The sequence below is a fragment of the Hyla sarda genome, unplaced genomic scaffold, assembly GCF_029499605.1.
Source record: "Hyla sarda isolate aHylSar1 unplaced genomic scaffold, aHylSar1.hap1 scaffold_1188, whole genome shotgun sequence".
Lineage (NCBI taxonomy): Eukaryota > Metazoa > Chordata > Amphibia > Anura > Hylidae > Hyla > Hyla sarda.
Window position 1 is genome coordinate 17424 of NW_026607811.1, and position 27755 is coordinate 45178.

A 27755-nucleotide genomic window follows, 5' to 3' on the forward strand; every position below is an offset into this window, starting at 1 on the left:
TACTTTTTTTTCACGTTTTTTTACGTTTTTCTCCTTTTCGCCTCTTTTCTGGGCGTATTATTCTTCTTTTTCTTCTTTTTTTTCGTCTAATGCATACCCCATCAGTGCAGCAATGCTTATTCAATACCGCCAGCAGATGGAGACACTGGGGGATAATTTTCTAAGGATTTATACTGATTTTTCCTGTCTGAATTTGTCGCACAGAAAGTTGCAGGCCAAATATGTGTGACATTTCTGCGACTTTAGCTTCTAGAGCATTTTTACAACATTATACATAGGTGCTGAATACATAAAAAGCGACTGTTCAGCGACAGACAAGTCGCATCGGCTGAAAGTAGGCCAGAATGTCAGTCCATGTTGGAGCAGGTTTAGATACAGTCTAAAGCATAGATCTCAAAGTCTGTGCACAGAATTTAGCAAGGGCCTCGCACCTTCTGATGCATCAGGTAGGTGCACAATAGCATAGCCTAACCCTCTGTACTTTGGTCTATATTGATGCGGGACATAGACAGCCAGCTGATGACCAATCCATTAGTGCAATGGATGGCTGGAAGCATTTGTCTTTGCCTTTGCAATACCACAGAAGCAATGCATGGTCAATGTACAGCAATGACACACCTGTGTGAACAGCCAGGAGACCCCCCCCCCATGTTATGTTACATAGTTACATAGTTAGTACGGTCGAAAAAAGACATATGTCCATCACGTTCAACCAGGGAATTAAGGGGTAGGGGTGTGGCGCGATATTGGGGAAGGGATGAGATTTTATATTTCTTCATAAGCATTAATCTTATTTTGTCAATTAGGAACATTCAGCACCCACCCGCTATCAAGGCAGCTGCCTATCATGTCATGCCCTACCTGCACAGGTGTGCTGGCTACTCAAATGATCCAATTAAGGAGGCCATTTAGTCAGCAGCAGCAGAAGTCCTGTGCCTGGACGCTCCAACAGGGGCCAGACACAAGCAGAAGCAGAAGCAGCAGAAGAAGCAGCAGCAGCACCACCTTTTGTTTTTTGGCTGCAGCAGCAGCAAGGCCCACAGGGCTGGCTAGCTGGCTAGCCAGCAAGCAGGTAGCAATGAAAGTAGGAATCTTTCTTTTTAACCCTGTAAGGGGGTGGTGCACTGTACCCGAAGATACTGCCATATCGGGTCAATGCATAGGGCGACGGAAGCAAGCTTCGAAATCGGCCCCCGTTCTCAAAAATCCATTTAATATATGGTCCCCAGATAGGGGACGTATCAGATATTAAACTGATAAGAACAGATACTACACTTGATCTTAGCCAAAAGGCCGAGAAGCGATAACCGTGAAAGGGGCGGGCCCAACAAGGTCCCCTTCATGGGCACTATCACTGCTTGCTGTCAGGGAGGCTGCCAGACAATTTTCCATGCACACTCTGGGCTGGGGGGCAGTCAACCACCAGTACACACAGCAGAACCTAAACCCATACCATTATTGCTAAGCAGCAAGACAGGGGCCCATTGCACTCCCACGGGGCCTTTTTAAATGCAATCCATAACCCGGATTTGCCAGGAACCCTTCTTACTCCTCCTACTTGCATGTGACACTGGGCTTAGGATCTGCATAGGAAACACACTCACAAGCACACACCTACCTTTGTTGCCTGCAGATGCCTCCTTGGCTGTCCCCAAACGGTATCAAACCAACACCCACGGGAAGCTGTAAGCATAGAGGACATGCCTGCACCCCATTGGACTTACCTGTGTGGGTTAAATCCGGGTTATTTGACAACCTATGGCGGTGATGGTTCTGCTCAGGCAGAGCAGTGCTGATGCTCCTCATAAAGCTGTCGCTGCTGTGAAGGTTCTAGGTGACATCACAAATCCCTTTGGTTACATACACAACAAAGCTGGGTTGTTGTTGTTTACACTCTGCAAGGCCTGTGGAAGTGAGTGACATCATAGCACTGTAGTTCTGAGGGTTCAAGATGGATGCAACAATCTCCTGTTGCTTCTATGAAGGCCGTAATAGACGACATCACCAAACAGCTCCATAGTCACATACACAGCAAAGGAGAGATGTTGTTTACACCTAGTGATGTCAGTGGTATTGAGTGACATCACAGCACAGTGCTAAGGCTCCTGGGCCTGGACACAGCAGCGGCTGCAATATCTCAACGGAGAATACGTTTATATCTATGTGTGTGTGTGCGCATATATATATATATATATATATATATATATATATATTTCTCCGCCGAAATCACTTTTAAACCCATTTCCACCTTTTTTTCCCTTCTCTTCCTCTTACTTTTTTTTCACGTTTTTTTACGTTTTTCTCCTTTTCGCCTCTTTTCTGGGCGTATTATTCTTCTTTTTCTTCTTTTTTTTCGTCTAATGCATACCCCATCAGTGCAGCAATGCTTATTCAATACCGCCAGCAGATGGAGACACTGGGGGATAATTTTCTAAGGATTTATACTGATTTTTCCTGTCTGAATTTGTCGCACAGAAAGTTGCAGGCCAAATATGTGTGACATTTCTGCGACTTTAGCTTCTAGAGCATTTTTACAACATTATACATAGGTGCTGAATACATAAAAAGCGACTGTTCAGCGACAGACAAGTCGCATCGGCTGAAAGTAGGCCAGAATGTCAGTCCATGTTGGAGCAGGTTTAGATACAGTCTAAAGCATAGATCTCAAAGTCTGTGCACAGAATTTAGCAAGGGCCTCGCACCTTCTGATGCATCAGGTAGGTGCACAATAGCATAGCCTAACCCTCTGTACTTTGGTCTATATTGATGCGGGACATAGACAGCCAGCTGATGACCAATCCATTAGTGCAATGGATGGCTGGAAGCATTTGTCTTTGCCTTTGCAATACCACAGAAGCAATGCATGGTCAATGTACAGCAATGACACACCTGTGTGAACAGCCAGGAGACCCCCCCCCCCATGTTATGTTACATAGTTACATAGTTAGTACGGTCGAAAAAAGACATATGTCCATCACGTTCAACCAGGGAATTAAGGGGTAGGGGTGTGGCGCGATATTGGGGAAGGGATGAGATTTTATATTTCTTCATAAGCATTAATCTTATTTTGTCAATTAGGAACATTCAGCACCCACCCGCTATCAAGGCAGCTGCCTATCATGTCATGCCCTACCTGCACAGGTGTGCTGGCTACTCAAATGATCCAATTAAGGAGGCCATTTAGTCAGCAGCAGCAGAAGTCCTGTGCCTGGACGCTCCAACAGGGGCCAGACACAAGCAGAAGCAGAAGCAGCAGAAGAAGCAGCAGCAGCACCACCTTTTGTTTTTTGGCTGCAGCAGCAGCAAGGCCCACAGGGCTGGCTAGCTGGCTAGCCAGCAAGCAGGTAGCAATGAAAGTAGGAATCTTTCTTTTTAACCCTGTAAGGGGGTGGTGCACTGTACCCGAAGATACTGCCATATCGGGTCAATGCATAGGGCGACGGAAGCAAGCTTCGAAATCGGCCCCCGTTCTCAAAAATCCATTTAATATATGGTCCCCAGATAGGGGACGTATCAGATATTAAACTGATAAGAACAGATACTACACTTGATCTTAGCCAAAAGGCCGAGAAGCGATAACCGTGAAAGGGGCGGGCCCAACAAGGTCCCCTTCATGGGCACTATCACTGCTTGCTGTCAGGGAGGCTGCCAGACAATTTTCCATGCACACTCTGGGCTGGGGGGCAGTCAACCACCAGTACACACAGCAGAACCTAAACCCATACCATTATTGCTAAGCAGCAAGACAGGGGCCCATTGCACTCCCACGGGGCCTTTTTAAATGCAATCCATAACCCGGATTTGCCAGGAACCCTTCTTACTCCTCCTACTTGCATGTGACACTGGGCTTAGGATCTGCATAGGAAACACACTCACAAGCACACACCTACCTTTGTTGCCTGCAGATGCCTCCTTGGCTGTCCCCAAACGGTATCAAACCAACACCCACGGGAAGCTGTAAGCATAGAGGACATGCCTGCACCCCATTGGACTTACCTGTGTGGGTTAAATCCGGGTTATTTGACAACCTATGGCGGTGATGGTTCTGCTCAGGCAGAGCAGTGCTGATGCTCCTCATAAAGCTGTCGCTGCTGTGAAGGTTCTAGGTGACATCACAAATCCCTTTGGTTACATACACAACAAAGCTGGGTTGTTGTTGTTTACACTCTGCAAGGCCTGTGGAAGTGAGTGACATCATAGCACTGTAGTTCTGAGGGTTCAAGATGGATGCAACAATCTCCTGTTGCTTCTATGAAGGCCGTAATAGACGACATCACCAAACAGCTCCATAGTCACATACACAGCAAAGGAGAGATGTTGTTTACACCTAGTGATGTCAGTGGTATTGAGTGACATCACAGCACAGTGCTAAGGCTCCTGGGCCTGGACACAGCAGCGGCTGCAATATCTCAACGGAGAATACGTTTATATCTATGTGTGTGTGTGCGCATATATATATATATATATATATATATATATATATATATATATATATTTCTCCGCCGAAATCACTTTTAAACCCATTTCCACCTTTTTTTCCCTTCTCTTCCTCTTACTTTTTTTTCACGTTTTTTTACGTTTTTCTCCTTTTCGCCTCTTTTCTGGGCGTATTATTCTTCTTTTTCTTCTTTTTTTTCGTCTAATGCATACCCCATCAGTGCAGCAATGCTTATTCAATACCGCCAGCAGATGGAGACACTGGGGGATAATTTTCTAAGGATTTATACTGATTTTTCCTGTCTGAATTTGTCGCACAGAAAGTTGCAGGCCAAATATGTGTGACATTTCTGCGACTTTAGCTTCTAGAGCATTTTTACAACATTATACATAGGTGCTGAATACATAAAAAGCGACTGTTCAGCGACAGACAAGTCGCATCGGCTGAAAGTAGGCCAGAATGTCAGTCCATGTTGGAGCAGGTTTAGATACAGTCTAAAGCATAGATCTCAAAGTCTGTGCACAGAATTTAGCAAGGGCCTCGCACCTTCTGATGCATCAGGTAGGTGCACAATAGCATAGCCTAACCCTCTGTACTTTGGTCTATATTGATGCGGGACATAGACAGCCAGCTGATGACCAATCCATTAGTGCAATGGATGGCTGGAAGCATTTGTCTTTGCCTTTGCAATACCACAGAAGCAATGCATGGTCAATGTACAGCAATGACACACCTGTGTGAACAGCCAGGAGACCCCCCCCCCATGTTATGTTACATAGTTACATAGTTAGTACGGTCGAAAAAAGACATATGTCCATCACGTTCAACCAGGGAATTAAGGGGTAGGGGTGTGGCGCGATATTGGGGAAGGGATGAGATTTTATATTTCTTCATAAGCATTAATCTTATTTTGTCAATTAGGAACATTCAGCACCCACCCGCTATCAAGGCAGCTGCCTATCATGTCATGCCCTACCTGCACAGGTGTGCTGGCTACTCAAATGATCCAATTAAGGAGGCCATTTAGTCAGCAGCAGCAGAAGTCCTGTGCCTGGACGCTCCAACAGGGGCCAGACACAAGCAGAAGCAGAAGCAGCAGAAGAAGCAGCAGCAGCACCACCTTTTGTTTTTTGGCTGCAGCAGCAGCAAGGCCCACAGGGCTGGCTAGCTGGCTAGCCAGCAAGCAGGTAGCAATGAAAGTAGGAATCTTTCTTTTTAACCCTGTAAGGGGGTGGTGCACTGTACCCGAAGATACTGCCATATCGGGTCAATGCATAGGGCGACGGAAGCAAGCTTCGAAATCGGCCCCCGTTCTCAAAAATCCATTTAATATATGGTCCCCAGATAGGGGACGTATCAGATATTAAACTGATAAGAACAGATACTACACTTGATCTTAGCCAAAAGGCCGAGAAGCGATAACCGTGAAAGGGGCGGGCCCAACAAGGTCCCCTTCATGGGCACTATCACTGCTTGCTGTCAGGGAGGCTGCCAGACAATTTTCCATGCACACTCTGGGCTGGGGGGCAGTCAACCACCAGTACACACAGCAGAACCTAAACCCATACCATTATTGCTAAGCAGCAAGACAGGGGCCCATTGCACTCCCACGGGGCCTTTTTAAATGCAATCCATAACCCGGATTTGCCAGGAACCCTTCTTACTCCTCCTACTTGCATGTGACACTGGGCTTAGGATCTGCATAGGAAACACACTCACAAGCACACACCTACCTTTGTTGCCTGCAGATGCCTCCTTGGCTGTCCCCAAACGGTATCAAACCAACACCCACGGGAAGCTGTAAGCATAGAGGACATGCCTGCACCCCATTGGACTTACCTGTGTGGGTTAAATCCGGGTTATTTGACAACCTATGGCGGTGATGGTTCTGCTCAGGCAGAGCAGTGCTGATGCTCCTCATAAAGCTGTCGCTGCTGTGAAGGTTCTAGGTGACATCACAAATCCCTTTGGTTACATACACAACAAAGCTGGGTTGTTGTTGTTTACACTCTGCAAGGCCTGTGGAAGTGAGTGACATCATAGCACTGTAGTTCTGAGGGTTCAAGATGGATGCAACAATCTCCTGTTGCTTCTATGAAGGCCGTAATAGACGACATCACCAAACAGCTCCATAGTCACATACACAGCAAAGGAGAGATGTTGTTTACACCTAGTGATGTCAGTGGTATTGAGTGACATCACAGCACAGTGCTAAGGCTCCTGGGCCTGGACACAGCAGCGGCTGCAATATCTCAACGGAGAATACGTTTATATCTATGTGTGTGTGTGCGCATATATATATATATATATATATATATATATATATATATATATATATATATTTCTCCGCCGAAATCACTTTTAAACCCATTTCCACCTTTTTTTCCCTTCTCTTCCTCTTACTTTTTTTTCACGTTTTTTTACGTTTTTCTCCTTTTCGCCTCTTTTCTGGGCGTATTATTCTTCTTTTTCTTCTTTTTTTTCGTCTAATGCATACCCCATCAGTGCAGCAATGCTTATTCAATACCGCCAGCAGATGGAGACACTGGGGGATAATTTTCTAAGGATTTATACTGATTTTTCCTGTCTGAATTTGTCGCACAGAAAGTTGCAGGCCAAATATGTGTGACATTTCTGCGACTTTAGCTTCTAGAGCATTTTTACAACATTATACATAGGTGCTGAATACATAAAAAGCGACTGTTCAGCGACAGACAAGTCGCATCGGCTGAAAGTAGGCCAGAATGTCAGTCCATGTTGGAGCAGGTTTAGATACAGTCTAAAGCATAGATCTCAAAGTCTGTGCACAGAATTTAGCAAGGGCCTCGCACCTTCTGATGCATCAGGTAGGTGCACAATAGCATAGCCTAACCCTCTGTACTTTGGTCTATATTGATGCGGGACATAGACAGCCAGCTGATGACCAATCCATTAGTGCAATGGATGGCTGGAAGCATTTGTCTTTGCCTTTGCAATACCACAGAAGCAATGCATGGTCAATGTACAGCAATGACACACCTGTGTGAACAGCCAGGAGACCCCCCCCCCATGTTATGTTACATAGTTACATAGTTAGTACGGTCGAAAAAAGACATATGTCCATCACGTTCAACCAGGGAATTAAGGGGTAGGGGTGTGGCGCGATATTGGGGAAGGGATGAGATTTTATATTTCTTCATAAGCATTAATCTTATTTTGTCAATTAGGAACATTCAGCACCCACCCGCTATCAAGGCAGCTGCCTATCATGTCATGCCCTACCTGCACAGGTGTGCTGGCTACTCAAATGATCCAATTAAGGAGGCCATTTAGTCAGCAGCAGCAGAAGTCCTGTGCCTGGACGCTCCAACAGGGGCCAGACACAAGCAGAAGCAGAAGCAGCAGAAGAAGCAGCAGCAGCACCACCTTTTGTTTTTTGGCTGCAGCAGCAGCAAGGCCCACAGGGCTGGCTAGCTGGCTAGCCAGCAAGCAGGTAGCAATGAAAGTAGGAATCTTTCTTTTTAACCCTGTAAGGGGGTGGTGCACTGTACCCGAAGATACTGCCATATCGGGTCAATGCATAGGGCGACGGAAGCAAGCTTCGAAATCGGCCCCCGTTCTCAAAAATCCATTTAATATATGGTCCCCAGATAGGGGACGTATCAGATATTAAACTGATAAGAACAAATACTACACTTGATCTTAGCCAAAAGGCCGAGAAGCGATAACCGTGAAAGGGGCGGGCCCAACAAGGTCCCCTTCATGGGCACTATCACTGCTTGCTGTCAGGGAGGCTGCCAGACAATTTTCCATGCACACTCTGGGCTGGGGGGCAGTCAACCACCAGTACACACAGCAGAACCTAAACCCATACCATTATTGCTAAGCAGCAAGACAGGGGCCCATTGCACTCCCACGGGGCCTTTTTAAATGCAATCCATAACCCGGATTTGCCAGGAACCCTTCTTACTCCTCCTACTTGCATGTGACACTGGGCTTAGGATCTGCATAGGAAACACACTCACAAGCACACACCTACCTTTGTTGCCTGCAGATGCCTCCTTGGCTGTCCCCAAACGGTATCAAACCAACACCCACGGGAAGCTGTAAGCATAGAGGACATGCCTGCACCCCATTGGACTTACCTGTGTGGGTTAAATCCGGGTTATTTGACAACCTATGGCGGTGATGGTTCTGCTCAGGCAGAGCAGTGCTGATGCTCCTCATAAAGCTGTCGCTGCTGTGAAGGTTCTAGGTGACATCACAAATCCCTTTGGTTACATACACAACAAAGCTGGGTTGTTGTTGTTTACACTCTGCAAGGCCTGTGGAAGTGAGTGACATCATAGCACTGTAGTTCTGAGGGTTCAAGATGGATGCAACAATCTCCTGTTGCTTCTATGAAGGCCGTAATAGACGACATCACCAAACAGCTCCATAGTCACATACACAGCAAAGGAGAGATGTTGTTTACACCTAGTGATGTCAGTGGTATTGAGTGACATCACAGCACAGTGCTAAGGCTCCTGGGCCTGGACACAGCAGCGGCTGCAATATCTCAACGGAGAATACGTTTATATCTATGTGTGTGTGTGCGCATATATATATATATATATATATATATATATATATATATATATATATATTTCTCCGCCGAAATCACTTTTAAACCCATTTCCACCTTTTTTTCCCTTCTCTTCCTCTTACTTTTTTTTCACGTTTTTTTACGTTTTTCTCCTTTTCGCCTCTTTTCTGGGCGTATTATTCTTCTTTTTCTTCTTTTTTTTCGTCTAATGCATACCCCATCAGTGCAGCAATGCTTATTCAATACCGCCAGCAGATGGAGACACTGGGGGATAATTTTCTAAGGATTTATACTGATTTTTCCTGTCTGAATTTGTCGCACAGAAAGTTGCAGGCCAAATATGTGTGACATTTCTGCGACTTTAGCTTCTAGAGCATTTTTACAACATTATACATAGGTGCTGAATACATAAAAAGCGACTGTTCAGCGACAGACAAGTCGCATCGGCTGAAAGTAGGCCAGAATGTCAGTCCATGTTGGAGCAGGTTTAGATACAGTCTAAAGCATAGATCTCAAAGTCTGTGCACAGAATTTAGCAAGGGCCTCGCACCTTCTGATGCATCAGGTAGGTGCACAATAACATAGCCTAACCCTCTGTACTTTGGTCTATATTGATGCGGGACATAGACAGCCAGCTGATGACCAATCCATTAGTGCAATGGATGGCTGGAAGCATTTGTCTTTGCCTTTGCAATACCACAGAAGCAATGCATGGTCAATGTACAGCAATGACACACCTGTGTGAACAGCCAGGAGACCCCCCCCCCATGTTATGTTACATAGTTACATAGTTAGTACGGTCGAAAAAAGACATATGTCCATCACGTTCAACCAGGGAATTAAGGGGTAGGGGTGTGGCGCGATATTGGGGAAGGGATGAGATTTTATATTTCTTCATAAGCATTAATCTTATTTTGTCAATTAGGAACATTCAGCACCCACCCGCTATCAAGGCAGCTGCCTATCATGTCATGCCCTACCTGCACAGGTGTGCTGGCTACTCAAATGATCCAATTAAGGAGGCCATTTAGTCAGCAGCAGCAGAAGTCCTGTGCCTGGACGCTCCAACAGGGGCCAGACACAAGCAGAAGCAGAAGCAGCAGAAGAAGCAGCAGCAGCACCACCTTTTGTTTTTTGGCTGCAGCAGCAGCAAGGCCCACAGGGCTGGCTAGCTGGCTAGCCAGCAAGCAGGTAGCAATGAAAGTAGGAATCTTTCTTTTTAACCCTGTAAGGGGGTGGTGCACTGTACCCGAAGATACTGCCATATCGGGTCAATGCATAGGGCGACGGAAGCAAGCTTCGAAATCGGCCCCCGTTCTCAAAAATCCATTTAATATATGGTCCCCAGATAGGGGACGTATCAGATATTAAACTGATAAGAACAGATACTACACTTGATCTTAGCCAAAAGGCCGAGAAGCGATAACCGTGAAAGGGGCGGGCCCAACAAGGTCCCCTTCATGGGCACTATCACTGCTTGCTGTCAGGGAGGCTGCCAGACAATTTTCCATGCACACTCTGGGCTGGGGGGCAGTCAACCACCAGTACACACAGCAGAACCTAAACCCATACCATTATTGCTAAGCAGCAAGACAGGGGCCCATTGCACTCCCACGGGGCCTTTTTAAATGCAATCCATAACCCGGATTTGCCAGGAACCCTTCTTACTCCTCCTACTTGCATGTGACACTGGGCTTAGGATCTGCATAGGAAACACACTCACAAGCACACACCTACCTTTGTTGCCTGCAGATGCCTCCTTGGCTGTCCCCAAACGGTATCAAACCAACACCCACGGGAAGCTGTAAGCATAGAGGACATGCCTGCACCCCATTGGACTTACCTGTGTGGGTTAAATCCGGGTTATTTGACAACCTATGGCGGTGATGGTTCTGCTCAGGCAGAGCAGTGCTGATGCTCCTCATAAAGCTGTCGCTGCTGTGAAGGTTCTAGGTGACATCACAAATCCCTTTGGTTACATACACAACAAAGCTGGGTTGTTGTTGTTTACACTCTGCAAGGCCTGTGGAAGTGAGTGACATCATAGCACTGTAGTTCTGAGGGTTCAAGATGGATGCAACAATCTCCTGTTGCTTCTATGAAGGCCGTAATAGACGACATCACCAAACAGCTCCATAGTCACATACACAGCAAAGGAGAGATGTTGTTTACACCTAGTGATGTCAGTGGTATTGAGTGACATCACAGCACAGTGCTAAGGCTCCTGGGCCTGGACACAGCAGCGGCTGCAATATCTCAACGGAGAATACGTTTATATCTATGTGTGTGTGTGCGCATATATATATATATATATATATATATATATATATATATATATATATATATTTCTCCGCCGAAATCACTTTTAAACCCATTTCCACCTTTTTTTCCCTTCTCTTCCTCTTACTTTTTTTTCACGTTTTTTTACGTTTTTCTCCTTTTCGCCTCTTTTCTGGGCGTATTATTCTTCTTTTTCTTCTTTTTTTTCGTCTAATGCATACCCCATCAGTGCAGCAATGCTTATTCAATACCGCCAGCAGATGGAGACACTGGGGGATAATTTTCTAAGGATTTATACTGATTTTTCCTGTCTGAATTTGTCGCACAGAAAGTTGCAGGCCAAATATGTGTGACATTTCTGCGACTTTAGCTTCTAGAGCATTTTTACAACATTATACATAGGTGCTGAATACATAAAAAGCGACTGTTCAGCGACAGACAAGTCGCATCGGCTGAAAGTAGGCCAGAATGTCAGTCCATGTTGGAGCAGGTTTAGATACAGTCTAAAGCATAGATCTCAAAGTCTGTGCACAGAATTTAGCAAGGGCCTCGCACCTTCTGATGCATCAGGTAGGTGCACAATAGCATAGCCTAACCCTCTGTACTTTGGTCTATATTGATGCGGGACATAGACAGCCAGCTGATGACCAATCCATTAGTGCAATGGATGGCTGGAAGCATTTGTCTTTGCCTTTGCAATACCACAGAAGCAATGCATGGTCAATGTACAGCAATGACACACCTGTGTGAACAGCCAGGAGACCCCCCCCCCATGTTATGTTACATAGTTACATAGTTAGTACGGTCGAAAAAAGACATATGTCCATCACGTTCAACCAGGGAATTAAGGGGTAGGGGTGTGGCGCGATATTGGGGAAGGGATGAGATTTTATATTTCTTCATAAGCATTAATCTTATTTTGTCAATTAGGAACATTCAGCACCCACCCGCTATCAAGGCAGCTGCCTATCATGTCATGCCCTACCTGCACAGGTGTGCTGGCTACTCAAATGATCCAATTAAGGAGGCCATTTAGTCAGCAGCAGCAGAAGTCCTGTGCCTGGACGCTCCAACAGGGGCCAGACACAAGCAGAAGCAGAAGCAGCAGAAGAAGCAGCAGCAGCACCACCTTTTGTTTTTTGGCTGCAGCAGCAGCAAGGCCCACAGGGCTGGCTAGCTGGCTAGCCAGCAAGCAGGTAGCAATGAAAGTAGGAATCTTTCTTTTTAACCCTGTAAGGGGGTGGTGCACTGTACCCGAAGATACTGCCATATCGGGTCAATGCATAGGGCGACGGAAGCAAGCTTCGAAATCGGCCCCCGTTCTCAAAAATCCATTTAATATATGGTCCCCAGATAGGGGACGTATCAGATATTAAACTGATAAGAACAGATACTACACTTGATCTTAGCCAAAAGGCCGAGAAGCGATAACCGTGAAAGGGGCGGGCCCAACAAGGTCCCCTTCATGGGCACTATCACTGCTTGCTGTCAGGGAGGCTGCCAGACAATTTTCCATGCACACTCTGGGCTGGGGGGCAGTCAACCACCAGTACACACAGCAGAACCTAAACCCATACCATTATTGCTAAGCAGCAAGACAGGGGCCCATTGCACTCCCACGGGGCCTTTTTAAATGCAATCCATAACCCGGATTTGCCAGGAACCCTTCTTACTCCTCCTACTTGCATGTGACACTGGGCTTAGGATCTGCATAGGAAACACACTCACAAGCACACACCTACCTTTGTTGCCTGCAGATGCCTCCTTGGCTGTCCCCAAACGGTATCAAACCAACACCCACGGGAAGCTGTAAGCATAGAGGACATGCCTGCACCCCATTGGACTTACCTGTGTGGGTTAAATCCGGGTTATTTGACAACCTATGGCGGTGATGGTTCTGCTCAGGCAGAGCAGTGCTGATGCTCCTCATAAAGCTGTCGCTGCTGTGAAGGTTCTAGGTGACATCACAAATCCCTTTGGTTACATACACAACAAAGCTGGGTTGTTGTTGTTTACACTCTGCAAGGCCTGTGGAAGTGAGTGACATCATAGCACTGTAGTTCTGAGGGTTCAAGATGGATGCAACAATCTCCTGTTGCTTCTATGAAGGCCGTAATAGACGACATCACCAAACAGCTCCATAGTCACATACACAGCAAAGGAGAGATGTTGTTTACACCTAGTGATGTCAGTGGTATTGAGTGACATCACAGCACAGTGCTAAGGCTCCTGGGCCTGGACACAGCAGCGGCTGCAATATCTCAACGGAGAATACGTTTATATCTATGTGTGTGTGTGCGCATATATATATATATATATATATATATATATATATATATATATATATTTCTCCGCCGAAATCACTTTTAAACCCATTTCCACCTTTTTTTCCCTTCTCTTCCTCTTACTTTTTTTTCACGTTTTTTTACGTTTTTCTCCTTTTCGCCTCTTTTCTGGGCGTATTATTCTTCTTTTTCTTCTTTTTTTTCGTCTAATGCATACCCCATCAGTGCAGCAATGCTTATTCAATACCGCCAGCAGATGGAGACACTGGGGGATAATTTTCTAAGGATTTATACTGATTTTTCCTGTCTGAATTTGTCGCACAGAAAGTTGCAGGCCAAATATGTGTGACATTTCTGCGACTTTAGCTTCTAGAGCATTTTTACAACATTATACATAGGTGCTGAATACATAAAAAGCGACTGTTCAGCGACAGACAAGTCGCATCGGCTGAAAGTAGGCCAGAATGTCAGTCCATGTTGGAGCAGGTTTAGATACAGTCTAAAGCATAGATCTCAAAGTCTGTGCACAGAATTTAGCAAGGGCCTCGCACCTTCTGATGCATCAGGTAGGTGCACAATAGCATAGCCTAACCCTCTGTACTTTGGTCTATATTGATGCGGGACATAGACAGCCAGCTGATGACCAATCCATTAGTGCAATGGATGGCTGGAAGCATTTGTCTTTGCCTTTGCAATACCACAGAAGCAATGCATGGTCAATGTACAGCAATGACACACCTGTGTGAACAGCCAGGAGACCCCCCCCCCATGTTATGTTACATAGTTACATAGTTAGTACGGTCGAAAAAAGACATATGTCCATCACGTTCAACCAGGGAATTAAGGGGTAGGGGTGTGGCGCGATATTGGGGAAGGGATGAGATTTTATATTTCTTCATAAGCATTAATCTTATTTTGTCAATTAGGAACATTCAGCACCCACCCGCTATCAAGGCAGCTGCCTATCATGTCATGCCCTACCTGCACAGGTGTGCTGGCTACTCAAATGATCCAATTAAGGAGGCCATTTAGTCAGCAGCAGCAGAAGTCCTGTGCCTGGACGCTCCAACAGGGGCCAGACACAAGCAGAAGCAGAAGCAGCAGAAGAAGCAGCAGCAGCACCACCTTTTGTTTTTTGGCTGCAGCAGCAGCAAGGCCCACAGGGCTGGCTAGCTGGCTAGCCAGCAAGCAGGTAGCAATGAAAGTAGGAATCTTTCTTTTTAACCCTGTAAGGGGGTGGTGCACTGTACCCGAAGATACTGCCATATCGGGTCAATGCATAGGGCGACGGAAGCAAGCTTCGAAATCGGCCCCCGTTCTCAAAAATCCATTTAATATATGGTCCCCAGATAGGGGACGTATCAGATATTAAACTGATAAGAACAGATACTACACTTGATCTTAGCCAAAAGGCCGAGAAGCGATAACCGTGAAAGGGGCGGGCCCAACAAGGTCCCCTTCATGGGCACTATCACTGCTTGCTGTCAGGGAGGCTGCCAGACAATTTTCCATGCACACTCTGGGCTGGGGGGCAGTCAACCACCAGTACACACAGCAGAACCTAAACCCATACCATTATTGCTAAGCAGCAAGACAGGGGCCCATTGCACTCCCACGGGGCCTTTTTAAATGCAATCCATAACCCGGATTTGCCAGGAACCCTTCTTACTCCTCCTACTTGCATGTGACACTGGGCTTAGGATCTGCATAGGAAACACACTCACAAGCACACACCTACCTTTGTTGCCTGCAGATGCCTCCTTGGCTGTCCCCAAACGGTATCAAACCAACACCCACGGGAAGCTGTAAGCATAGAGGACATGCCTGCACCCCATTGGACTTACCTGTGTGGGTTAAATCCGGGTTATTTGACAACCTATGGCGGTGATGGTTCTGCTCAGGCAGAGCAGTGCTGATGCTCCTCATAAAGCTGTCGCTGCTGTGAAGGTTCTAGGTGACATCACAAATCCCTTTGGTTACATACACAACAAAGCTGGGTTGTTGTTGTTTACACTCTGCAAGGCCTGTGGAAGTGAATGACATCATAGCACTGTAGTTCTGAGGGTTCAAGATGGATGCAACAATCTCCTGTTGCTTCTATGAAGGCCGTAATAGACGACATCACCAAACAGCTCCATAGTCACATACACAGCAAAGGAGAGATGTTGTTTACACCTAGTGATGTCAGTGGTATTGAGTGACATCACAGCACAGTGCTAAGGCTCCTGGGCCTGGACACAGCAGCGGCTGCAATATCTCAACGGAGAATACGTTTATATCTATGTGTGTGTGTGCGCATATATATATATATATATATATATATATATATATATATTTCTCCGCCGAAATCACTTTTAAACCCATTTCCACCTTTTTTTCCCTTCTCTTCCTCTTACTTTTTTTTCACGTTTTTTTACGTTTTTCTCCTTTTCGCCTCTTTTCTGGGCGTATTATTCTTCTTTTTCTTCTTTTTTTTCGTCTAATGCATACCCCATCAGTGCAGCAATGCTTATTCAATACCGCCAGCAGATGGAGACACTGGGGGATAATTTTCTAAGGATTTATACTGATTTTTCCTGTCTGAATTTGTCGCACAGAAAGTTGCAGGCCAAATATGTGTGACATTTCTGCGACTTTAGCTTCTAGAGCATTTTTACAACATTATACATAGGTGCTGAATACATAAAAAGCGACTGTTCAGCGACAGACAAGTCGCATCGGCTGAAAGTAGGCCAGAATGTCAGTCCATGTTGGAGCAGGTTTAGATACAGTCTAAAGCATAGATCTCAAAGTCTGTGCACAGAATTTAGCAAGGGCCTCGCACCTTCTGATGCATCAGGTAGGTGCACAATAGCATAGCCTAACCCTCTGTACTTTGGTCTATATTGATGCGGGACATAGACAGCCAGCTGATGACCAATCCATTAGTGCAATGGATGGCTGGAAGCATTTGTCTTTGCCTTTGCAATACCACAGAAGCAATGCATGGTCAATGTACAGCAATGACACACCTGTGTGAACAGCCAGGAGACCCCCCCCCCATGTTATGTTACATAGTTACATAGTTAGTACGGTCGAAAAAAGACATATGTCCATCACGTTCAACCAGGGAATTAAGGGGTAGGGGTGTGGCGCGATATTGGGGAAGGGATGAGATTTTATATTTCTTCATAAGCATTAATCTTATTTTGTCAATTAGGAACATTCAGCACCCACCCGCTATCAAGGCAGCTGCCTATCATGTCATGCCCTACCTGCACAGGTGTGCTGGCTACTCAAATGATCCAATTAAGGAGGCCATTTAGTCAGCAGCAGCAGAAGTCCTGTGCCTGGACGCTCCAACAGGGGCCAGACACAAGCAGAAGCAGAAGCAGCAGAAGAAGCAGCAGCAGCACCACCTTTTGTTTTTTGGCTGCAGCAGCAGCAAGGCCCACAGGGCTGGCTAGCTGGCTAGCCAGCAAGCAGGTAGCAATGAAAGTAGGAATCTTTCTTTTTAACCCTGTAAGGGGGTGGTGCACTGTACCCGAAGATACTGCCATATCGGGTCAATGCATAGGGCGACGGAAGCAAGCTTCGAAATCGGCCCCCGTTCTCAAAAATCCATTTAATATATGGTCCCCAGATAGGGGACGTATCAGATATTAAACTGATAAGAACAGATACTACACTTGATCTTAGCCAAAAGGCCGAGAAGCGATAACCGTGAAAGGGGCGGGCCCAACAAGGTCCCCTTCATGGGCACTATCACTGCTTGCTGTCAGGGAGGCTGCCAGACAATTTTCCATGCACACTCTGGGCTGGGGGGCAGTCAACCACCAGTACACACAGCAGAACCTAAACCCATACCATTATTGCTAAGCAGCAAGACAGGGGCCCATTGCACTCCCACGGGGCCTTTTTAAATGCAATCCATAACCCGGATTTGCCAGGAACCCTTCTTACTCCTCCTACTTGCATGTGACACTGGGCTTAGGATCTGCATAGGAAACACACTCACAAGCACACACCTACCTTTGTTGCCTGCAGATGCCTCCTTGGCTGTCCCCAAACGGTATCAAACCAACACCCACGGGAAGCTGTAAGCATAGAGGACATGCCTGCACCCCATTGGACTTACCTGTGTGGGTTAAATCCGGGTTATTTGACAACCTATGGCGGTGATGGTTCTGCTCAGGCAGAGCAGTGCTGATGCTCCTCATAAAGCTGTCGCTGCTGTGAAGGTTCTAGGTGACATCACAAATCCCTTTGGTTACATACACAACAAAGCTGGGTTGTTGTTGTTTACACTCTGCAAGGCCTGTGGAAGTGAGTGACATCATAGCACTGTAGTTCTGAGGGTTCAAGATGGATGCAACAATCTCCTGTTGCTTCTATGAAGGCCGTAATAGACGACATCACCAAACAGCTCCATAGTCACATACACAGCAAAGGAGAGATGTTGTTTACACCTAGTGATGTCAGTGGTATTGAGTGACATCACAGCACAGTGCTAAGGCTCCTGGGCCTGGACACAGCAGCGGCTGCAATATCTCAACGGAGAATACGTTTATATCTATGTGTGTGTGTGCGCATATATATATATATATATATATATATATATATATATATATATTTCTCCGCCGAAATCACTTTTAAACCCATTTCCACCTTTTTTTCCCTTCTCTTCCTCTTACTTTTTTTTCACGTTTTTTTACGTTTTTCTCCTTTTCGCCTCTTTTCTGGGCGTATTATTCTTCTTTTTCTTCTTTTTTTTCGTCTAATGCATACCCCATCAGTGCAGCAATGCTTATTCAATACCGCCAGCAGATGGAGACACTGGGGGATAATTTTCTAAGGATTTATACTGATTTTTCCTGTCTGAATTTGTCGCACAGAAAGTTGCAGGCCAAATATGTGTGACATTTCTGCGACTTTAGCTTCTAGAGCATTTTTACAACATTATACATAGGTGCTGAATACATAAAAAGCGACTGTTCAGCGACAGACAAGTCGCATCGGCTGAAAGTAGGCCAGAATGTCAGTCCATGTTGGAGCAGGTTTAGATACAGTCTAAAGCATAGATCTCAAAGTCTGTGCACAGAATTTAGCAAGGGCCTCGCACCTTCTGATGCATCAGGTAGGTGCACAATAGCATAGCCTAACCCTCTGTACTTTGGTCTATATTGATGCGGGACATAGACAGCCAGCTGATGACCAATCCATTAGTGCAATGGATGGCTGGAAGCATTTGTCTTTGCCTTTGCAATACCACAGAAGCAATGCATGGTCAATGTACAGCAATGACACACCTGTGTGAACAGCCAGGAGACCCCCCCCCCATGTTATGTTACATAGTTACATAGTTAGTACGGTCGAAAAAAGACATATGTCCATCACGTTCAACCAGGGAATTAAGGGGTAGGGGTGTGGCGCGATATTGGGGAAGGGATGAGATTTTATATTTCTTCATAAGCATTAATCTTATTTTGTCAATTAGGAACATTCAGCACCCACCCGCTATCAAGGCAGCTGCCTATCATGTCATGCCCTACCTGCACAGGTGTGCTGGCTACTCAAATGATCCAATTAAGGAGGCCATTTAGTCAGCAGCAGCAGAAGTCCTGTGCCTGGACGCTCCAACAGGGGCCAGACACAAGCAGAAGCAGAAGCAGCAGAAGAAGCAGCAGCAGCACCACCTTTTGTTTTTTGGCTGCAGCAGCAGCAAGGCCCACAGGGCTGGCTAGCTGGCTAGCCAGCAAGCAGGTAGCAATGAAAGTAGGAATCTTTCTTTTTAACCCTGTAAGGGGGTGGTGCACTGTACCCGAAGATACTGCCATATCGGGTCAATGCATAGGGCGACGGAAGCAAGCTTCGAAATCGGCCCCCGTTCTCAAAAATCCATTTAATATATGGTCCCCAGATAGGGGACGTATCAGATATTAAACTGATAAGAACAGATACTACACTTGATCTTAGCCAAAAGGCCGAGAAGCGATAACCGTGAAAGGGGCGGGCCCAACAAGGTCCCCTTCATGGGCACTATCACTGCTTGCTGTCAGGGAGGCTGCCAGACAATTTTCCATGCACACTCTGGGCTGGGGGGCAGTCAACCACCAGTACACACAGCAGAACCTAAACCCATACCATTATTGCTAAGCAGCAAGACAGGGGCCCATTGCACTCCCACGGGGCCTTTTTAAATGCAATCCATAACCCGGATTTGCCAGGAACCCTTCTTACTCCTCCTACTTGCATGTGACACTGGGCTTAGGATCTGCATAGGAAACACACTCACAAGCACACACCTACCTTTGTTGCCTGCAGATGCCTCCTTGGCTGTCCCCAAACGGTATCAAACCAACACCCACGGGAAGCTGTAAGCATAGAGGACATGCCTGCACCCCATTGGACTTACCTGTGTGGGTTAAATCCGGGTTATTTGACAACCTATGGCGGTGATGGTTCTGCTCAGGCAGAGCAGTGCTGATGCTCCTCATAAAGCTGTCGCTGCTGTGAAGGTTCTAGGTGACATCACAAATCCCTTTGGTTACATACACAACAAAGCTGGGTTGTTGTTGTTTACACTCTGCAAGGCCTGTGGAAGTGAGTGACATCATAGCACTGTAGTTCTGAGGGTTCAAGATGGATGCAACAATCTCCTGTTGCTTCTATGAAGGCCGTAATAGACGACATCACCAAACAGCTCCATAGTCACATACACAGCAAAGGAGAGATGTTGTTTACACCTAGTGATGTCAGTGGTATTGAGTGACATCACAGCACAGTGCTAAGGCTCCTGGGCCTGGACACAGCAGCGGCTGCAATATCTCAACGGAGAATACGTTTATATCTATGTGTGTGTGTGCGCATATATATATATATATATATATATATATATATATATATATATATTTCTCCGCCGAAATCACTTTTAAACCCATTTCCACCTTTTTTTCCCTTCTCTTCCTCTTACTTTTTTTTCACGTTTTTTTACGTTTTTCTCCTTTTCGCCTCTTTTCTGGGCGTATTATTCTTCTTTTTCTTCTTTTTTTTCGTCTAATGCATACCCCATCAGTGCAGCAATGCTTATTCAATACCGCCAGCAGATGGAGACACTGGGGGATAATTTTCTAAGGATTTATACTGATTTTTCCTGTCTGAATTTGTCGCACAGAAAGTTGCAGGCCAAATATGTGTGACATTTCTGCGACTTTAGCTTCTAGAGCATTTTTACAACATTATACATAGGTGCTGAATACATAAAAAGCGACTGTTCAGCGACAGACAAGTCGCATCGGCTGAAAGTAGGCCAGAATGTCAGTCCATGTTGGAGCAGGTTTAGATACAGTCTAAAGCATAGATCTCAAAGTCTGTGCACAGAATTTAGCAAGGGCCTCGCACCTTCTGATGCATCAGGTAGGTGCACAATAGCATAGCCTAACCCTCTGTACTTTGGTCTATATTGATGCGGGACATAGACAGCCAGCTGATGACCAATCCATTAGTGCAATGGATGGCTGGAAGCATTTGTCTTTGCCTTTGCAATACCACAGAAGCAATGCATGGTCAATGTACAGCAATGACACACCTGTGTGAACAGCCAGGAGACCCCCCCCCCATGTTATGTTACATAGTTACATAGTTAGTACGGTCGAAAAAAGACATATGTCCATCACGTTCAACCAGGGAATTAAGGGGTAGGGGTGTGGCGCGATATTGGGGAAGGGATGAGATTTTATATTTCTTCATAAGCATTAATCTTATTTTGTCAATTAGGAACATTCAGCACCCACCCGCTATCAAGGCAGCTGCCTATCATGTCATGCCCTACCTGCACAGGTGTGCTGGCTACTCAAATGATCCAATTAAGGAGGCCATTTAGTCAGCAGCAGCAGAAGTCCTGTGCCTGGACGCTCCAACAGGGGCCAGACACAAGCAGAAGCAGAAGCAGCAGAAGAAGCAGCAGCAGCACCACCTTTTGTTTTTTGGCTGCAGCAGCAGCAAGGCCCACAGGGCTGGCTAGCTGGCTAGCCAGCAAGCAGGTAGCAATGAAAGTAGGAATCTTTCTTTTTAACCCTGTAAGGGGGTGGTGCACTGTACCCGAAGATACTGCCATATCGGGTCAATGCATAGGGCGACGGAAGCAAGCTTCGAAATCGGCCCCCGTTCTCAAAAATCCATTTAATATATGGTCCCCAGATAGGGGACGTATCAGATATTAAACTGATAAGAACAGATACTACACTTGATCTTAGCCAAAAGGCCGAGAAGCGATAACCGTGAAAGGGGCGGGCCCAACAAGGTCCCCTTCATGGGCACTATCACTGCTTGCTGTCAGGGAGGCTGCCAGACAATTTTCCATGCACACTCTGGGCTGGGGGGCAGTCAACCACCAGTACACACAGCAGAACCTAAACCCATACCATTATTGCTAAGCAGCAAGACAGGGGCCCATTGCACTCCCACGGGGCCTTTTTAAATGCAATCCATAACCCGGATTTGCCAGGAACCCTTCTTACTCCTCCTACTTGCATGTGACACTGGGCTTAGGATCTGCATAGGAAACACACTCACAAGCACACACCTACCTTTGTTGCCTGCAGATGCCTCCTTGGCTGTCCCCAAACGGTATCAAACCAACACCCACGGGAAGCTGTAAGCATAGAGGACATGCCTGCACCCCATTGGACTTACCTGTGTGGGTTAAATCCGGGTTATTTGACAACCTATGGCGGTGATGGTTCTGCTCAGGCAGAGCAGTGCTGATGCTCCTCATAAAGCTGTCGCTGCTGTGAAGGTTCTAGGTGACATCACAAATCCCTTTGGTTACATACACAACAAAGCTGGGTTGTTGTTGTTTACACTCTGCAAGGCCTGTGGAAGTGAGTGACATCATAGCACTGTAGTTCTGAGGGTTCAAGATGGATGCAACAATCTCCTGTTGCTTCTATGAAGGCCGTAATAGACGACATCACCAAACAGCTCCATAGTCACATACACAGCAAAGGAGAGATGTTGTTTACACCTAGTGATGTCAGTGGTATTGAGTGACATCACAGCACAGTGCTAAGGCTCCTGGGCCTGGACACAGCAGCGGCTGCAATATCTCAACGGAGAATACGTTTATATCTATGTGTGTGTGTGCGCATATATATATATATATATATATATATATATATATATATATATATATTTCTCCGCCGAAATCACTTTTAAACCCATTTCCACCTTTTTTTCCCTTCTCTTCCTCTTACTTTTTTTTCACGTTTTTTTACGTTTTTCTCCTTTTCGCCTCTTTTCTGGGCGTATTATTCTTCTTTTTCTTCTTTTTTTTCGTCTAATGCATACCCCATCAGTGCAGCAATGCTTATTCAATACCGCCAGCAGATGGAGACACTGGGGGATAATTTTCTAAGGATTTATACTGATTTTTCCTGTCTGAATTTGTCGCACAGAAAGTTGCAGGCCAAATATGTGTGACATTTCTGCGACTTTAGCTTCTAGAGCATTTTTACAACATTATACATAGGTGCTGAATACATAAAAAGCGACTGTTCAGCGACAGACAAGTCGCATCGGCTGAAAGTAGGCCAGAATGTCAGTCCATGTTGGAGCAGGTTTAGATACAGTCTAAAGCATAGATCTCAAAGTCTGTGCACAGAATTTAGCAAGGGCCTCGCACCTTCTGATGCATCAGGTAGGTGCACAATAGCATAGCCTAACCCTCTGTACTTTGGTCTATATTGATGCGGGACATAGACAGCCAGCTGATGACCAATCCATTAGTGCAATGGATGGCTGGAAGCATTTGTCTTTGCCTTTGCAATACCACAGAAGCAATGCATGGTCAATGTACAGCAATGACACACCTGTGTGAACAGCCAGGAGACCCCCCCCCCATGTTATGTTACATAGTTACATAGTTAGTACGGTCGAAAAAAGACATATGTCCATCACGTTCAACCAGGGAATTAAGGGGTAGGGGTGTGGCGCGATATTGGGGAAGGGATGAGATTTTATATTTCTTCATAAGCATTAATCTTATTTTGTCAATTAGGAACATTCAGCACCCACCCGCTATCAAGGCAGCTGCCTATCATGTCATGCCCTACCTGCACAGGTGTGCTGGCTACTCAAATGATCCAATTAAGGAGGCCATTTAGTCAGCAGCAGCAGAAGTCCTGTGCCTGGACGCTCCAACAGGGGCCAGACACAAGCAGAAGCAGAAGCAGCAGAAGAAGCAGCAGCAGCACCACCTTTTGTTTTTTGGCTGCAGCAGCAGCAAGGCCCACAGGGCTGGCTAGCTGGCTAGCCAGCAAGCAGGTAGCAATGAAAGTAGGAATCTTTCTTTTTAACCCTGTAAGGGGGTGGTGCACTGTACCCGAAGATACTGCCATATCGGGTCAATGCATAGGGCGACGGAAGCAAGCTTCGAAATCGGCCCCCGTTCTCAAAAATCCATTTAATATATGGTCCCCAGATAGGGGACGTATCAGATATTAAACTGATAAGAACAGATACTACACTTGATCTTAGCCAAAAGGCCGAGAAGCGATAACCGTGAAAGGGGCGGGCCCAACAAGGTCCCCTTCATGGGCACTATCACTGCTTGCTGTCAGGGAGGCTGCCAGACAATTTTCCATGCACACTCTGGGCTGGGGGGCAGTCAACCACCAGTACACACAGCAGAACCTAAACCCATACCATTATTGCTAAGCAGCAAGACAGGGGCCCATTGCACTCCCACGGGGCCTTTTTAAATGCAATCCATAACCCGGATTTGCCAGGAACCCTTCTTACTCCTCCTACTTGCATGTGACACTGGGCTTAGGATCTGCATAGGAAACACACTCACAAGCACACACCTACCTTTGTTGCCTGCAGATGCCTCCTTGGCTGTCCCCAAACGGTATCAAACCAACACCCACGGGAAGCTGTAAGCATAGAGGACATGCCTGCACCCCATTGGACTTACCTGTGTGGGTTAAATCCGGGTTATTTGACAACCTATGGCGGTGATGGTTCTGCTCAGGCAGAGCAGTGCTGATGCTCCTCATAAAGCTGTCGCTGCTGTGAAGGTTCTAGGTGACATCACAAATCCCTTTGGTTACATACACAACAAAGCTGGGTTGTTGTTGTTTACACTCTGCAAGGCCTGTGGAAGTGAGTGACATCATAGCACTGTAGTTCTGAGGGTTCAAGATGGATGCAACAATCTCCTGTTGCTTCTATGAAGGCCGTAATAGACGACATCACCAAACAGCTCCATAGTCACATACACAGCAAAGGAGAGATGTTGTTTACACCTAGTGATGTCAGTGGTATTGAGTGACATCACAGCACAGTGCTAAGGCTCCTGGGCCTGGACACAGCAGCGGCTGCAATATCTCAACGGAGAATACGTTTATATCTATGTGTGTGTGTGCGCATATATATATATATATATATATATATATATATATATATATATATATTTCTCCGCCGAAATCACTTTTAAACCCATTTCCACCTTTTTTTCCCTTCTCTTCCTCTTACTTTTTTTTCACGTTTTTTTACGTTTTTCTCCTTTTCGCCTCTTTTCTGGGCGTATTATTCTTCTTTTTCTTCTTTTTTTTCGTCTAATGCATACCCCATCAGTGCAGCAATGCTTATTCAATACCGCCAGCAGATGGAGACACTGGGGGATAATTTTCTAAGGATTTATACTGATTTTTCCTGTCTGAATTTGTCGCACAGAAAGTTGCAGGCCAAATATGTGTGACATTTCTGCGACTTTAGCTTCTAGAGCATTTTTACAACATTATACATAGGTGCTGAATACATAAAAAGCGACTGTTCAGCGACAGACAAGTCGCATCGGCTGAAAGTAGGCCAGAATGTCAGTCCATGTTGGAGCAGGTTTAGATACAGTCTAAAGCATAGATCTCAAAGTCTGTGCACAGAATTTAGCAAGGGCCTCGCACCTTCTGATGCATCAGGTAGGTGCACAATAGCATAGCCTAACCCTCTGTACTTTGGTCTATATTGATGCGGGACATAGACAGCCAGCTGATGACCAATCCATTAGTGCAATGGATGGCTGGAAGCATTTGTCTTTGCCTTTGCAATACCACAGAAGCAATGCATGGTCAATGTACAGCAATGACACACCTGTGTGAACAGCCAGGAGACCCCCCCCCCATGTTATGTTACATAGTTACATAGTTAGTACGGTCGAAAAAAGACATATGTCCATCACGTTCAACCAGGGAATTAAGGGGTAGGGGTGTGGCGCGATATTGGGGAAGGGATGAGATTTTATATTTCTTCATAAGCATTAATCTTATTTTGTCAATTAGGAACATTCAGCACCCACCCGCTATCAAGGCAGCTGCCTATCATGTCATGCCCTACCTGCACAGGTGTGCTGGCTACTCAAATGATCCAATTAAGGAGGCCATTTAGTCAGCAGCAGCAGAAGTCCTGTGCCTGGACGCTCCAACAGGGGCCAGACACAAGCAGAAGCAGAAGCAGCAGAAGAAGCAGCAGCAGCACCACCTTTTGTTTTTTGGCTGCAGCAGCAGCAAGGCCCACAGGGCTGGCTAGCCAGCAAGCAGGTAGCAATGAAAGTAGGAATCTTTCTTTTTAACCCTGTAAGGGGGTGGTGCACTGTACCCGAAGATACTGCCATATCGGGTCAATGCATAGGGCGACGGAAGCAAGCTTCGAAATCGGCCCCCGTTCTCAAAAATCCATTTAATATATGGTCCCCAGATAGGGGACGTATCAGATATTAAACTGATAAGAACAGATTTTTTTTTTTTTTTTTATTATAAACCTTCAGGTTTAGACTAAACACCACTTAGATAACGCGTCATTTTTGACTCATGGTGAAGTCTAACTCATCATTAGGTCATTCTTTATTTGTTCAAAGCAAATTCAAAACAAATTCAAATACCATCACCATTACACCCTTACAACATGTCTCCACTTCAAAAATTTCCATATCCCCTCTGCATCTATTTCACCTAATTTCTTTTTATCACGTAAATAAACGGTGTACAACCTATCCAGAATCATTCTTAAACTTCCTTCCACAGTCACATCTTTTCTCTTAAACACATATAAATTTCTAACATCCCACAAGACTTCCTTCACAATCGCCAACAACACAAACAACACCCTTTCATTCTTTCTTCCAATCATACTAAGACCAAACATCACAACCTCATATGACAACCTATTAATCCCAGTCAACTCCTTACACAACGGACCTATCCCTCTCCATACATTCTGAGCCATGTCACAATTCCAAATCACATGCATCACACTTTCAACCCCACTACAATCTTCCCTCGGACATATTTCACTCCTTCCAATACCTCTATTCCTTTGGAACTCTCTTACTGGTAGGGCTCCATGCAAACACTGCCATCCTATCTCTCTCTGTCTATTTGATATTCCATCTGTCATTAAACTCTTCCACACCCTAGACACATCCTGGCCTCTTACCATATTAATCGGACACTCCACCTCACTTGCGGCGACATACCCAAACACATTCTTCTTACTTTCAAACAACTCCTTTCTCACACCAATCAACCTATAACTCTCCAAAAACTTTTCCACATACAAATACCAACTCGGGCACACAAAGGCATAAGGCACTCTCAAATCTCTCTCCAGCCAACCTAATTTGCATAACACACGCCCACCTAAATATCTCAACATACATGCAAAATTCTTTTCTCCTCTCATCATCCTTCTAACCGCAAACACCACATTCACCCCCAAATACACATCTAGATTTGGAAATCCCATTCCACCCTTACTACCATCCTTCATCACAACTTCTCTCCTCACTCTTTCCACTTTTGTACCCCAAAAAAACACAAACAAAATTCTTTTTAACTTCCTTAAAACCATATAACTTGGCGGAAACACTATTGCCACATACAATAAAATAGGCAATATTACACTTTTCACAACCAGCACTTTCCCAACCATAGACAAATCTCTCAACCTCCAAAGACTCAATTTTTGGGACACTCTCTTCTCCACATCATCCCAACTTTCTCTCCCATCCAATCTTTCATCCATTTTAACACCTAAAACCTGAATACCACCTTCAATATTCTTCATACCCACATCCTCACTTCCTTGCATACTACCAAAACATTTATACTCACTTTTGTCCCAATTCACCTTAAACCCAGACGCTCCACAAAAC

General features: G+C 45.6%; 11 non-coding genes and 1 pseudogene across 11 annotated transcripts; all 12 read right to left on the reverse strand.

Annotated features, from left to right (window-relative positions):
• Positions 1–1114: 1114 nt before the first annotated feature.
• On the reverse strand, positions 1115–1305 carry LOC130303037 (U2 spliceosomal RNA). Its single transcript, XR_008853165.1, has one exon. It is a non-coding gene; the product is annotated as a U2 spliceosomal RNA (small nuclear RNA).
• A 2081-nt stretch (positions 1306–3386) lies between these two features.
• Positions 3387–3577, reverse strand: LOC130303048 (U2 spliceosomal RNA). The gene has a single exon (XR_008853174.1). It is a non-coding gene; the product is annotated as a U2 spliceosomal RNA (small nuclear RNA).
• A 2090-nt stretch (positions 3578–5667) lies between these two features.
• LOC130303002 (U2 spliceosomal RNA) lies at positions 5668–5858 on the reverse strand. Its single transcript, XR_008853131.1, has one exon. It is a non-coding gene; the product is annotated as a U2 spliceosomal RNA (small nuclear RNA).
• A 2094-nt stretch (positions 5859–7952) lies between these two features.
• Positions 7953–8143, reverse strand: LOC130303040 (U2 spliceosomal RNA). The gene has a single exon (XR_008853168.1). It is a non-coding gene; the product is annotated as a U2 spliceosomal RNA (small nuclear RNA).
• A 2092-nt stretch (positions 8144–10235) lies between these two features.
• Positions 10236–10426, reverse strand: LOC130303003 (U2 spliceosomal RNA). The gene has a single exon (XR_008853132.1). It is a non-coding gene; the product is annotated as a U2 spliceosomal RNA (small nuclear RNA).
• A 2094-nt stretch (positions 10427–12520) lies between these two features.
• LOC130303004 (U2 spliceosomal RNA) lies at positions 12521–12711 on the reverse strand. The gene has a single exon (XR_008853133.1). It is a non-coding gene; the product is annotated as a U2 spliceosomal RNA (small nuclear RNA).
• A 2090-nt stretch (positions 12712–14801) lies between these two features.
• LOC130303005 (U2 spliceosomal RNA) lies at positions 14802–14992 on the reverse strand. The gene has a single exon (XR_008853134.1). It is a non-coding gene; the product is annotated as a U2 spliceosomal RNA (small nuclear RNA).
• A 2082-nt stretch (positions 14993–17074) lies between these two features.
• On the reverse strand, positions 17075–17265 carry LOC130303006 (U2 spliceosomal RNA). The gene has a single exon (XR_008853135.1). It is a non-coding gene; the product is annotated as a U2 spliceosomal RNA (small nuclear RNA).
• Positions 17266–19351: 2086 nt separating this feature from the next.
• Positions 19352–19542, reverse strand: LOC130303007 (U2 spliceosomal RNA). The gene has a single exon (XR_008853136.1). It is a non-coding gene; the product is annotated as a U2 spliceosomal RNA (small nuclear RNA).
• A 2088-nt stretch (positions 19543–21630) lies between these two features.
• On the reverse strand, positions 21631–21821 carry LOC130303009 (U2 spliceosomal RNA). Its single transcript, XR_008853137.1, has one exon. It is a non-coding gene; the product is annotated as a U2 spliceosomal RNA (small nuclear RNA).
• Positions 21822–23911: 2090 nt separating this feature from the next.
• Positions 23912–24102, reverse strand: LOC130303010 (U2 spliceosomal RNA). Its single transcript, XR_008853138.1, has one exon. It is a non-coding gene; the product is annotated as a U2 spliceosomal RNA (small nuclear RNA).
• Positions 24103–26184: 2082 nt separating this feature from the next.
• Positions 26185–26365, reverse strand: LOC130303047 (U2 spliceosomal RNA; annotated as a pseudogene).
• Positions 26366–27755: the final 1390 nt, after the last annotated feature.